We start from the raw sequence: 12,799 nt of genomic DNA, 5'->3' as shown, positions 1-12,799 counted from the left end.
CATGTCCTTTGCAGGGACATGGATGAAATTGGAAACCATCATTCTCAGCAAACTAACACAGGAACAGAAAACCAAACACCACATGTTCTCTCTCATAAGTGGGAGTTGAACAATCAGAATACATGGACACAAGAAGAGGAACATTACACACTGAAGCCTGTCAGAAGGGTGGGGNCACCTGATGCCAAAAGGCAGAGGAGTTGGTCAATGCAGCCAATAGGTGGGGGCCTCCTGGGGCCAGGGTGTGGAGGGGGAGAAAATGGGGATAGGCTTGGAGCAGGGGGTGGGGAATAAGTAGGTTTGGGGTTGAGAGGGGAGCATTCAGGGGGTTCTGGAGGCACAAGGAAATAACTTCCAGCCCAGCACTCACTATGTTCTGTGTATGACTGTGTGATGAACATCTCTCCCTCTAAAATATTAACTGCTTGAGGTCAGGGATGGGTTCTGCCTTGTCACTGCACTGTCCCAAGGGCTAACTCAGTGCCTTGCACATAGCAGGTATGCAAGACATATTTGTTGAATGAATAATCATCCTAGAAATGGAATGTTCATGTTCTCCTTTTCATTCTAACAGACACATTTCATTTATCACATCTGGAATACTCTTGATGAATTTTTCCTTTCCCGCATGGTGAGTAGACAAGTCATTGCTTTGGTAAAGGATAAATAAGAAAATAATTCACAGATTCTTAAAAATATCCTTTGAGCAACGGCAGGTGCTGAATCCGTTGGGTGCTTTCATACATGTCATCTCATTTATTCTTCCACATGACCTTAGAGAACCTTGTAGAATCCCTGTTTCATGAATGAGTAAAGTGGGATTCAGAATGGCCGTGGTGATTTGGCTAGGAAATGGTGGAGTCTGAATTCAAATTCAGGCTTTTGAGTCTCATTTGATTCCCATTTTAGCTCAGCATCTTGATTATAAAAATGAACATTTTCATTCTGAGTTAATTTTTTCTTTCGAGTGGTCTCAAAGATTGTTACCTAAAATTAATTCCAGTGGGTACCCAAAATCAAATGCAAGGCTGCAACACGCTGGGATTAGGCTAGGCACCTAACCTCGCGTTCATTCTTTTCTGTTCTTTGTCTCTCCGTGTTTTGTATGGAGGCTGTTGTGCTAAGGGTGATAGTCATGTTGCCACTTAAAGAATCTGCTCCATTTGTTAGTAAGAGACGAGATCATTAGATGACGCACTTGCAAAGAATGTGCAAAGAAGCCCTCCAAATCATGCGAATATTTTCTCTTCATGTCACATCACTGCCTTCACTGTATTTCTCTCTGATATCTTCCCCTTTCCTCTATGTGAAGTGACTGCTGGAAATGAAAGTGTATTTTAAGATGCTCGGCAATGCGCTCTGAGAAGTGGAGTGCAGGGGGGATTCAGAAATGCAGAATAAGCTTAAAGCTAACAAGATATTCTACAACCGCAGCTGTTTCAATCAACTCTTCTAGTTGTCCTACCAAACTGCTTTTACCCAACCTTATCTGCATCTTCAAACACCATCTTTTCCAAAACATCCTTCTTAATTCTATTTGAAAAGCAAAGTCTTTGCAATCCTGCCTCAATAAACTACAGCCTTTACATCGTGCTGTTCTTACCAGCAAGTCCAACCTGTGTGGTTTATAATGCTCTTCCAAACAAAACGTCTCCCTGGGTATTACCTCATTGGCCTGGCAGCTGAAGATTTTAAAAACTCTCTCTAACGTTAGCCAGATGAACAGAGACCTGAAGGGAGAGAAACCTGTAAAAAGTGAAGCTGCCACATGCTTCCTGCTGGTATTGATTTCTTGATATGTCACGAAAGGCAAGCACAGAGATCCTTCAGTGAACTCAGCATCCTCTCCTGCTTCTCTGTGCCTGTGGTTTTTATTTTGGCTACAAGCAGAGGTGGCAGCCCCACGGATCCCTGCCTTCTCATTTGTCTACCCATCCATTCACCAATGTATTTAGTCATTCAACATGTCTCCTCGTTTCTCTTTGCTATATGCTAAGTCCTGCTCAACTTTCCATGAGGGAAAAGCATGTCTTTGAGTGGAGGTGGGGGTAGGGAGAGGAATCAATGAAATATGTCAAAATACTGTAAGGTCTATGCCAGATGGACTGACTCAATTTTGCAGAATTCTCACAGGACCCCCTCCCCTTTATGCTTGTTTTCATTCATATTCATATATGCAACTCCTCCTCATTATTTGACTCTGATCTGTTCCTAAAAACATGCTGATTAGCAGATTTCAGAAAGCAGGCACTGGTTCTCCATTATTTTAATAGGAAAAATTATAACGCATTCCAGGTCCACCCCAAAACCACAATCAGCTTCCCCAAATAGCACTGTAACATTCTTAAGCAGTGTGTAAAAATCTCCCAGGACTTTTCTATAACATAAGGCAATTAAGGCATCCTTTATCTAATGAATTAGGACTTATTGAACTCCTCCTGAAGGTTCGTTGTGTGGGCAGCAACTGGCCCTGGAGAGGGGCAAGGCTCCTCCAGGCATCGCACTGGCCTGGCAGTGTTGATACATAAGGAAATATTAAAAGACACTAAATACTGCCTCAATTAGATGGGGTTTGCAGGGCCCAGGTATCAGCGTGAATTTGAGTGGGACCCATGAGGGAGTAAAGCTTGGGGGAACAGAATGGGAAAGATGACAATAATAACATATTTGACAGACAGAGCAGCAGGTGCAAACTTGCTGGAAGAACAGGGCAGCCAGGACTACTGCACACACACTCTATTCTTCTCACGAGACTCATGAACAACGAAATGTTTTTATGGGTTGCCCATGTGGACTCATTTTAATGGTTGCTCAATACAGACAGCAAATGTTTGTTAAAAACTTGCCAGCTACTGTGATTTTGGATATATACCCAAAGGATTATAAATCATTCTACTATAAAGACACATGCACACGTATGTTTGTTGCAGCACTGTTCACAATAGCAAAGACTTGGAACTAACCCAAATGCCCAGCAATGATAGACTGGATAAAGAAAATGTGGCACATATACACCATGGAATACTATGCAGCCATAAAAAAGGATGAGCTCATGTCCTTTGCAGGGACATGGATGAAATTGGAAACCATCATTCTCAGCAAACTAACACAGGAACAGAAAACCAAACACCACATGTTCTCTCTCATAAGTGGGAGTTGAACAATCAGAATACATGGACACAACAAGAGGAACATTACACACTGAAGCCTGTCAGAAGGGTGGGGGGCTAGGGGAAGGATAGCATTAGGAGAAATACCCAATGTAGATGACAGGTTGATGGGTGCAGCAAACCATCATAGCACATGTGTATCTATGTAACAAACCTGCACGTTCTGCACATGTATCCCAGAACTTAAAGTATAATACAATTAAAAAAAAAAAAAAAAAACTTGCCAGCTACTGATGAATATTGTAAAAGTGAGAATTTGGATTTTTCTTTTAGATGTCAAAAGCTCAGAAAATACCACAAAGAGATACTACTTAGCTCCCACTAGGATGACTTTAAAAAATAAATAAAAAATACCAACTGTTGGCAAGGAGGTGGAGAAATGAGAACTGTCATACGTTGCTGGTGGAGATTAAAATGGTGCAGTTGCTGTGGAAAGCAGTTTAGCGGTTCCTCAAAATGTTAAATATAGAATTACCATATGATCCAGCAATCCCACTCCTAGGTATATACTTGAAAGAATTGAAAACAGGTACTGAAATACTTGTGCAGGAATGTACTTAGCAGCACTATTCACAATGGCCAAAAGGTAGAATCAATCCAAATGTCCATCAACGGGTGACTGGATAAACAATATTACGTGTGTCCATACAACGGAATATTTTTCGGCCATAAAAAGAAATAAAGTACTAATACATGCTATGATGTGGATGAACCTTGAAAACATGATGCTAAGTGAAAGAAGCCAGTCACAAAAGATCACATATCATATGATTTTATTTATATGAAGTGTCCAGAATAAGCAAATCCATAAAGACAGAAAACAGATTGGAGGAGGGAGGAATAGTGATTATTTAATGGGTGAGGGGTTTTCTTCTGAGGTGAGGAAAATGTTTTAGAACTAGGTGGAGGTAGTGGCTGCACAACAATGTGAATGTACTAAATGGCATTGATCCTACACTTTAAAGTGATTAATATTGTGTGAATTTCACCTGAATTAAAAAAAGCTTTGAAAATAATGGTAACCTTCACATTATCAGTACATAGCTCAATGCCCCTCCTGGAGACATTAACAAATGTTTGATTTATGCATGCATGAACGAATGCATGAATAAATGAATCTGTCCATGGTCTCCAATGCCCTGCTCATCCAGGCCCCTGCCTATTTCCCCAGCTTCATTGTTCACCAGGATCTCCCTTGCTCTCTGCTCTTCAGCCACACTGGCTTTTCCCCAGGCTCTCTTAAATGTTAGGCTTCCTCCTGCCACCGGACCTTTGCACAGGCTCATTTCTCTGTGTGGAGCCCCCAACATCCTTCCCTTTTGCCCAGTTAAGATCTTCTCCCACTCTAGCTCTCAGTTTGGCCATCACTCTCTAGGAAAGCTTTCATCTTGTAAGGTGTTCTCATAAAAGCTCTTCATCTTACACTTACAAAGCACCAGAGCCTTCTGTTCAGGTCATCTACCACCAGCACACATTTTCATTTATTTGCCCTCTTCTTCTATAAACTCTGGTTTTACCCATTATACCATAAGTTTTGTGAGGGCTGAAGATAGGTCACTGTGTCATTGGGAAGAGGGTAGTTACCACTGTATCCTCACCTCCCAGCACAGCACCTGGCACATAGTTGCTTAATAAACACAACCAAGGAAGAAAAGAGAGAGGAACACACCTTTTCACCTGTTTTCCTTTATAACTGTATTAGTTCCATTATTTCTTATCAAATTAGTTATAGGGGGCCCTTTGTGTGCACGTGTGTTGATTCTGATACATATGTATACAATCTCTTAGTTCTTAAAACTTGTTTCTATGAAGCTATTCTCCATCCTCAGACCAAACTTTCCCATTGTTTCTTATCACAAAATAAGCCCTGGGAGTACTGAACACAGTAAGAAGAAGGTGGAAGCAGGAGGTGAACTGCTGCTGGTTATTGGGAGATTGTAGGTCAGTGTGGACAACAAAGGGACTGTCTCCACATACTCGGATTGCTCTCGTAGGTCTTTGATCCTGGAATGGTTGTGTCTTATTTTTTCTCCTCTTTATCTTCTGGGTCTGATGCTTCCCTCTCCTGCTGGTCTCTTCTCTTCCTTCTGCCTTTGCTGGGGCCCCTTTTGGTTTGTCTTTCAGGTGTTTCCTTCATCATGATCCAAAGGCCTCTCTATCCCTCCTCCTATGCCCCAGGTACCTCCTCGTAACTTGGCTAGTATCTGAAAATCTGGAAAGGATGCAGCACTGTTTTCTCCCGGAATTAACAAAAGGTGCTAGTGAATTGTCAATTCCATGAAGAGAAGAGCCATGTATCTGAATTATCTACAAACTGTACCCAAACAAGGAACTAGGGGAGGAAGGGAGATGGGACAGGTCAGATCTGTCACTGGAAAAAAGACTGAGGGACACAGGCTTAGGGGTCCACATATGAGTGCTTTGAAGAGTATTTCCAGTGAGTCTGTGCTCTTCTTCCTGAGAGAATCTATGCTAATTTCTTGAAGAAAAATTCATACTGTCTTCCACGTTGCTAAGCAACCAGCCCAAACATGTTTACTGTGTAAAATCTATGTGGAGGGCCCTGGGCTGCACCCAATGCCTGAAGTGTGATGGCGGCAGCAAAGCAATCCAAAGCACTGGGAAAGGTTTCTGAAGGTGACCCTCAAAGATGCGTATTTGTAGACACTTTTATGCCATATCTGGGGAAACACAATGGCTCGAATAAAATTTTGACTACTTTTTTTCTGCTAATATCCAGCCTAGTAGTCAAAAGTGTTCACGCTGAAGACAAATTTTGTAAATTTGATTCCCAGCTCTCCCACTGAATATGTTACTTAAGCTTTCTGTGTTTTACTTTTCTTCTCTAAAATGAAAAATAAAACTTATGCATATTTCATAGGGTTATTGTGATAATTAAAATTAATATGGTTATGGCCAGGTGCAGTGGATCGCACCTGTAATTATAGCACTTTAGGAGTCCAAGTCAGGAGGATGGCCTGAGCCCAGGAGTGCAAGAACAGCCTGGGCAACATAGTGAGAACCCCTCTCTAAAAAAATAAATGTAAAAGAAATTAGCCAGGGACGGTGGCACATGGCTGTATTCCCAGCTACTTGGGAGGCTGAGGTGGGAAGATCACTTGAGCTCAGAAGATCAAAGCAGCAGTGGGCCATAACCATGCCACTGCACTCCAGTCTGGGTGGCAAAGTGAGACTCTGTCTCAAAAAACATTTTAATATGGTTAAAATGCTTAGAACAGTGATTGGCACATATAAAGAATTTGATAAATGTTAGTTATTCTATCATTGTTATTTATTACTCTACGGAAATACTTTGTTGTGGTGGTGGTTTATACGAATGGGTGAGTTCACCAGGCAAGAGATCAGCTAATAGTAGGCTAGAAAATGAGTCCTTTAAAAGTCTGAGAATCCATAGAGATCAGACCTTACAGCCTTCCAGAGTTGAATCAGTTCCAGGAGTGGGGTTAGCAATACATGGGGCATCCCAGCATCATTAAGGTACAGGGGAGAGTTCAGAAGAACAACCAACCTGCACTGGAGAAAGTTCTATTTTAGGCTGAAGGGGGGAATAAGACCCCCACCCCGGGTTTCCCATGGCACCTTGTGCTTCCCCCATCATGGCAATTGCTTATTTTATTGTCTGTCTCCCCATTTATCAAGAAGAGCATATATTTGTCTTTCCATTGCCATATCCCAAGGCCTAGCATGTGCTCATTAATCTTTGATGAGTGAACTATTTAACTAATGAAATGCAGCATCTGTCCATCCTCACTCTTATATGTGTGAATTGAAACAACCAATCAGAGAAGGCATTGCTTTAGAGGACTAAGGAAGAGGAGAAGAGGTGGGAGGCCTAATAGGGCTACACTGATGGTCTTAAGGTCCCAATCCCAAGCGGGAATCCTTTATGCAGCACACAGGAGGTGGCCATGGGAGAAACAGCAGAAAGCAAACAGGGCCGAAGAAGCAGTTTATTAAAAAACCACAAAAAGAAGGCTCATGTGTCTTGAATATGGCCCCAAAGTCCTCCTGGCAATAAAAATACTGGCCTGGTACTCAATTAATGTTCACAAATATGTCACAATATGACACTTTTTAATAAAAACCTTACTGATGTATAACTGCAGACAGAAAAGTACATAAATCATAAATGTAGAGCTGGATGTATCTTCACAAAGTAAACACACCTCTGTAACCAGGACCCACGTCAAGAGACAGAGCATGAACAAAAGCCCAGAAGCTCTCCCACCCAGCTGCAGTCATTTCCTGTCCCCCAGGGTAACACCATAAATAAACTGCGCTGGCTTCAAATCCTGTGTCAATGGAGCCCTAACAGTATGTACGCCTTTGTGTCTTCCCTCTCTTATTCAGTGTTAGGTTACAAGATAATGATTTAATTCAAAACACTGCCATGTGCTCAGCATCACACCAGACATTGTCAAGAATACAAGGAAAATTAGGAAAAATTATCTGATCTTAAGGAGAAGACTCCACCACACATACATTGTTTGATAGAAATTCAGGCTGGGAGTGGTGGCTCACGCCTGTAATCCTAGCACTTTGAGAGGCCGAGGTGGGTGGATCACCTGAGGTCAGGAGTTCGAGACCAGCCTGGCCAACATGGTGAAACCCCATCTCTACTAAAAATACAAAAGATTAGCCAGGCGTGATGGTGGGCGCCTGTAATCCCAGCAACTTGGAAGGCTGAGGCAAGAGAATTGCTGAACCCAGGAGGCAGAGGTTGCAGAGAGCCGAGATTGCACCATTGCACTCCATTCTGGATGACAGAGCAAGACTCTGTCTCAAAAAGAAAAAAAGAAAAGAAAGAAAGAAAGAAAGAAAGAAAGAAAGAAAGGAAAGAAGGAAGGAAGGAAGGAAGGAAGGAAGGAAGGAAGGAAGGAAAGAAAGAAAGAAAGAAAGAAAGAAAGAAAGAAAGAAAGAAAAGAAAAGAAAAAGAGAGAGAAAGAAAGAGAAAGAAAGAAAGAAGGAAAGAAAGTCAACACTTATTTATATTATTTTGTAAAACCTTAGAACTAATCTACTAGGGTTCCACTGAAAGCTACTTCAGTGATCCTGACTCTGCTGGAAAGAGCATGGAATTGTAGAGTTTGGTCACATGTGACAGTGGGGGACAGTGGGGACATGGATAGAAGGGACCTGGGGACCAGACGCAGTGGCTTACACCTGTAACCCCAGCACTTTGGGAGGCCGAGGTGGGCAGATTACGTGAGCTCAGGAATTCGAGACCAGCCTAACCAACATGGCAAAGCCTCGCCTCTACTAAAAATACAAAAAATTTGTCAGGCGTTGTGGCGCACACCTATAATCTCAGCTACTCAGGAGGCTGAGGCAGGAGAATCGCTTGAGCCCAGGAGGTGAAGGTTGCAGTGAGCCGAGATCATGCCACTGTACTCCAGCCTGGGTGACAGAGTGAGATTCCGTCTCAAAAAAAAAAAAAAGGTGTGGGAACTCCTGCTGAGGGCCAAGCAATTTCAATAAAGCCTTTGGCCACGTGTTAGCTTCAAAGGGACAGCACTGGGGTCACCCAGGGGACCTCTCTGGACTTTGAAAAGATTCACTTAAGTGCACAGCAAGGTAGGCACCATGTTGGGAGAAAACTAGGCCATGAAAAGGAAGGCTTCCCGAAAACAGGACGTGTGTGCCTGCCAAGTGGTAGGGGTACAGGACTGAGCCGTGGGGCAAGGGGAAAAGAGCCGTTCTCCTTGCTTGCTCCCAAGTTCTTTAGGTTGGGTGAAAGGAGGACTTCCCATGAAAGGACCCAGAAGTGGGCTGAGTGGCAGCCTGTGTGGACAAGGGTGATGAGCAAATTCAGAGTCAGGAACCCATGGGTCTGGCCGCTGCTCACTAATAGATTCAGAAGTAACGGTGAAGGAGAAACCAACATTCTCGCTTTGCCCCCCGGCTCTGTCTCCTTGCTCAAGCTGCCAGGTCACTGCCTAATGATCAAGCCTCTAGAGCTAGGCTGATGACAGAGAGGTCCCAGGTGACCTGCCAGGCTAGGAGTGGGTGGCATAGTAAAACTGAATTCCTTGCATGCCCGGAAGCGTAGCACATGAGTGAGAGTGAGGCACTATCTAAGAAGACAGGATAAAGGGTTCAGAGTGTGTATTTCAGAAAAGCAAAGAACTGTGACTTGAAACCAGCTGGAAGCATGAAAGGAAATGCATGGCCGAGGGCTGCCTAGGGACATTTCCTCTGAATTGCTGGAAAAAGCAGAAAATAAAAGACACAAGGCGGCAAAGGACTGCCTAATAAAACCAAATTGTGAAGTAGCTATATGTTTGCTTCTCTATTCATTCGTTAAATAACAGAGTCTAGCAGGAGATTTAATAAGTACCATAATTTAGAATGAGAGATGAGTGTAAATCTAATGTGAACCATCTGCAACAGCTGTAATGTACAACCAAAGTATCTGTGATTTCCCTTGGGGACAAAGTCACAGGTATGGATGATACACTATGGTTTTTGCTGCTATTTCTACTTAACAGAAAATACTGTTTCGGTTAGAGGTAAGTGAAAATAATGATGTCATTTTTTTTCCTATCCAAGACCATGAACCTTTTAATGCTATCTACAGACTGAGATTTGTGGACCCAGAATAAGAACCCCTGGGGGCCAAGCACAGTGCTTCATTCCTGTAACCCTAATAGTTTGAGAGGCTGAGGCAGGCAAATTGCTTGAACCCAGGAGTTTGAGACCAGCCTAGGCAACATGGTGAGACCTTGTCTCTACAAAACATACAAAAAAATTAGCCAGGCATGGTGGCACGTGCCTGTATTCCCAGCTACATGGCAGGCTGAGGTGGGAGGATCACCTGAGCCCAGGAAGTTGAGACTTCAGTGAGCCTTGATCACATCACTGCACTCCAGCCTGGGTGATGGAGTCAGACCCCATGTAAAAAATAAACAAAACCCCTGGGAAAACTCCAAATTTCTTTTCAAAATCACTACAAACTTTCAACTTCATCCAGCCATTCAGGGTCAGAAATCAGATTTCTAGGAATGGCCTCCAAATCCAAAGAATTTTTCCAGCAGCCACAACTTACAAGTTACAGAGACACTGGCTATTAGACCTTGGACACCTCTGTTGGGATTATAGTAATCTAGACCCCTATTTTCCAGCCTCCATATCTTCTTTCCTCAAGGAACATCCTCAGAGAGCGTCCCTGGCTCTTGCCCTCGTCGTCAACAGGTGCCAAGTACATCACCCTCCTGTCATCTGCCACCCCTAACGCCACCTTCTTTACTTGCTTTGAAATGTCAATTGGTTGTCTTTTCTCAATTTACTGCATCTGGGCCAGTGGCTGAATGAATCTGAGAAGAATGGCAACCAAGTCATTGTGAGATCTCAGGTTCAACACATTCACACCCATAAATTCAGCCCCAAGTTGCCCACATCTTTGTCACTGAGGGAACCGGATAAGGGAATATGGATGGGCAGGTATCATGTATCAACAAATATTTACTGTGCCCCTACTGAGCTCACACTTGGTTACAAAGACATGGTGAGTGCATCCATATTTGAAGATGAGAATCCCCACTGGATGGTCCATGAGATGACTTTATTCATTCACAATTTCTTATTGGACACCTACTAGTTTCCAGGCACTGAGTGGGTGCTGGGAATAAATATTACACCAATAAGTGAATATGAAAGATTGCATCCTAGTGTAAAGAATGCCCTAAAAGGATTTGGAAAGAACAGTATAGGAGAGGATAACAGGAACGGGGTGTTTTGTTTCATGTGTCAGTGGGCAAAATCCTCCCTAAGACTAAATGGAAAAAGATCTGAAGAATGAGAAGGAGTCATTTATATGAAAGGCCGGAGAAAAATGAAGGGGCAGAAAAGGGCTTGGTGTTTTAAAAGAATAATCATAAATCCAGGGAGGCCAAGACTGCTGATGAAGAAAGAAACTGGCATGAGCTTGGCTGGAGAGGCAGGCACCTTCCATGTCAAAGCAGGTGAGTGGGTGGAGAGAAGTGGCTAATAGCGTGGCCTCCAGAATCAGACAAGCTCAGCTAGAGTCTGGCTCTAAAACTTCTCTAGCTGTGCAGTTCTAGGCAAGTCAGTTACCTTCTCTAAGCCTCAGTTTCCTCATCTTTAAGTTAGAATAATTCTATGGCTCCCTCACTGGGTCAAGAAACGCACTAATTAGTGTAAAGCACTCTGAACAGTGCACCTGGCACAGAGTATATGCTATGTCATGGTTTGCTATGACCTCTTCCAAGCTCAGTGAGAACTTGTGGAGGATTTGAAGCAGGGGAGAGACACAACCTGGTTTGTCTTTAACAGACGATCAGCTGTTCTGTGGGCTACTGGTCATCAATAAGACAAAGCATTGGAAGAGACCCTAGAGGTCATTTACACCAACTACTTTCCCAGTGGTTCTCTCTAGGAAGGGAAGGGGATGGTGCCTGGAGAGACATCACTGAAAGGCAGAAGAGTGGCAGTTCCTCAAGTGTGTTGGGCAGGAAAGAAGGTTGAGAGGCGGCCGGCCACGACTTCTGGAGAAGGGCTCCCAACCCCTGGCCAGTGGAAAGCCCACTATTTCCATTTCCAGATCGCCCCAAGTCCCACATTCTGCTGTGCAGCCGGCTCCTATTTAGCCACTGTCAATGTCACTATTCTTGGATTATAAGTGCCTCAAGGACAGCAGCCATTTCCTTTCCACTCTCACTGTACAGTGACTGACACAGGCCCCACACAACTGAGTCCTCTGAGCTTTTGAATTATTGATTGGAAAAAGGAAGATGGAGTCACAGCATTTTAATACCACTCCTGGAACCTAGACGGATCTAGAGGGTCTTTAGGAGGTCCTTCAAGTCATGCCCCTGCCCCAGGGCCATCCTTCTTCAAATCACTCTAGCAAGACTCTTTGCCTCCTGGTTCTCCAAAGAACATTCTGCACTCTGCACTTTGGAAATGCATCCTGGAGGTCATAGCCTATGCAGGGAAATCCTTCCAAACCGCTTCCCCAGACCCCTTCTGTTGCTCTTTACAATGGGAGCACGGGCTATTTCCTGCACGAAGGAGCTCTGGCCATGAGCAAATGCATGGGATAAAAGCCCTCCTGTCTCCAGGGACATCTGCAGAGACATCTGCAGAGACATCTTGGGGGAGGCCATAGCAACCCCCTCTGACTGACCGGAGCTCAGAGCTGCTAGGGGGTGGGGAAGAGTCCTTCAGGCTTCTCCGGGATTCAGCTCTCCAGACCCCTCTAGCTCCTCAGCTCCTGCGGGACCGCAGCCACCTCCCGTCTGGCTTTCCAGGCATTACCTCTTCTCAGCTCTGGCAGGGCTTGCCCTACCCTGGCTCCACAACCACCATCCCCCTCCCTCTCACAGACCCCAGTCTTCCTCCCCATTCTGCAAGTTCCCCATTCTCCAGTTCCTCTCAGGGTCTTCCCTAACCCTGGCGATTCCCCTCCCAGCCTCCCTCTCTTCTTACCCTTCCCAGCCCTAATTCTTATCCAGGTCCCCTTTCCTGTCCCCTCCCTTTAGCTCTCGCTGCTGGCCCCCATTCTTCCCTCAGTCCCCACAAGCTCCCCGCCCGCCCCCCCCTTCCTAATTCTTCACCTCTCCACCATCCCCAGCCTCCCCATCCGCCTG

At 44.3% G+C, this 12,799-nt stretch overlaps 1 protein-coding gene across 2 annotated transcripts in view; it reads right to left on the bottom strand.

Annotated features, from left to right (window-relative positions):
- The window catches only part of SYT13 (synaptotagmin 13), a 56,862-nt gene that overhangs the window by 36,084 nt on the left and 7,979 nt on the right, over nt 1-12,799 (bottom strand). The window lies entirely within an intron of this gene.

Source organism: Rhinopithecus bieti, unplaced genomic scaffold (genome assembly GCF_001698545.2).
Source record: "Rhinopithecus bieti isolate Rb0 unplaced genomic scaffold, ASM169854v2 scaffold_46101, whole genome shotgun sequence".
NCBI lineage: Eukaryota > Metazoa > Chordata > Mammalia > Primates > Cercopithecidae > Rhinopithecus > Rhinopithecus bieti.
This window is presented reverse-complemented; position numbering and strand designations above follow the sequence as displayed.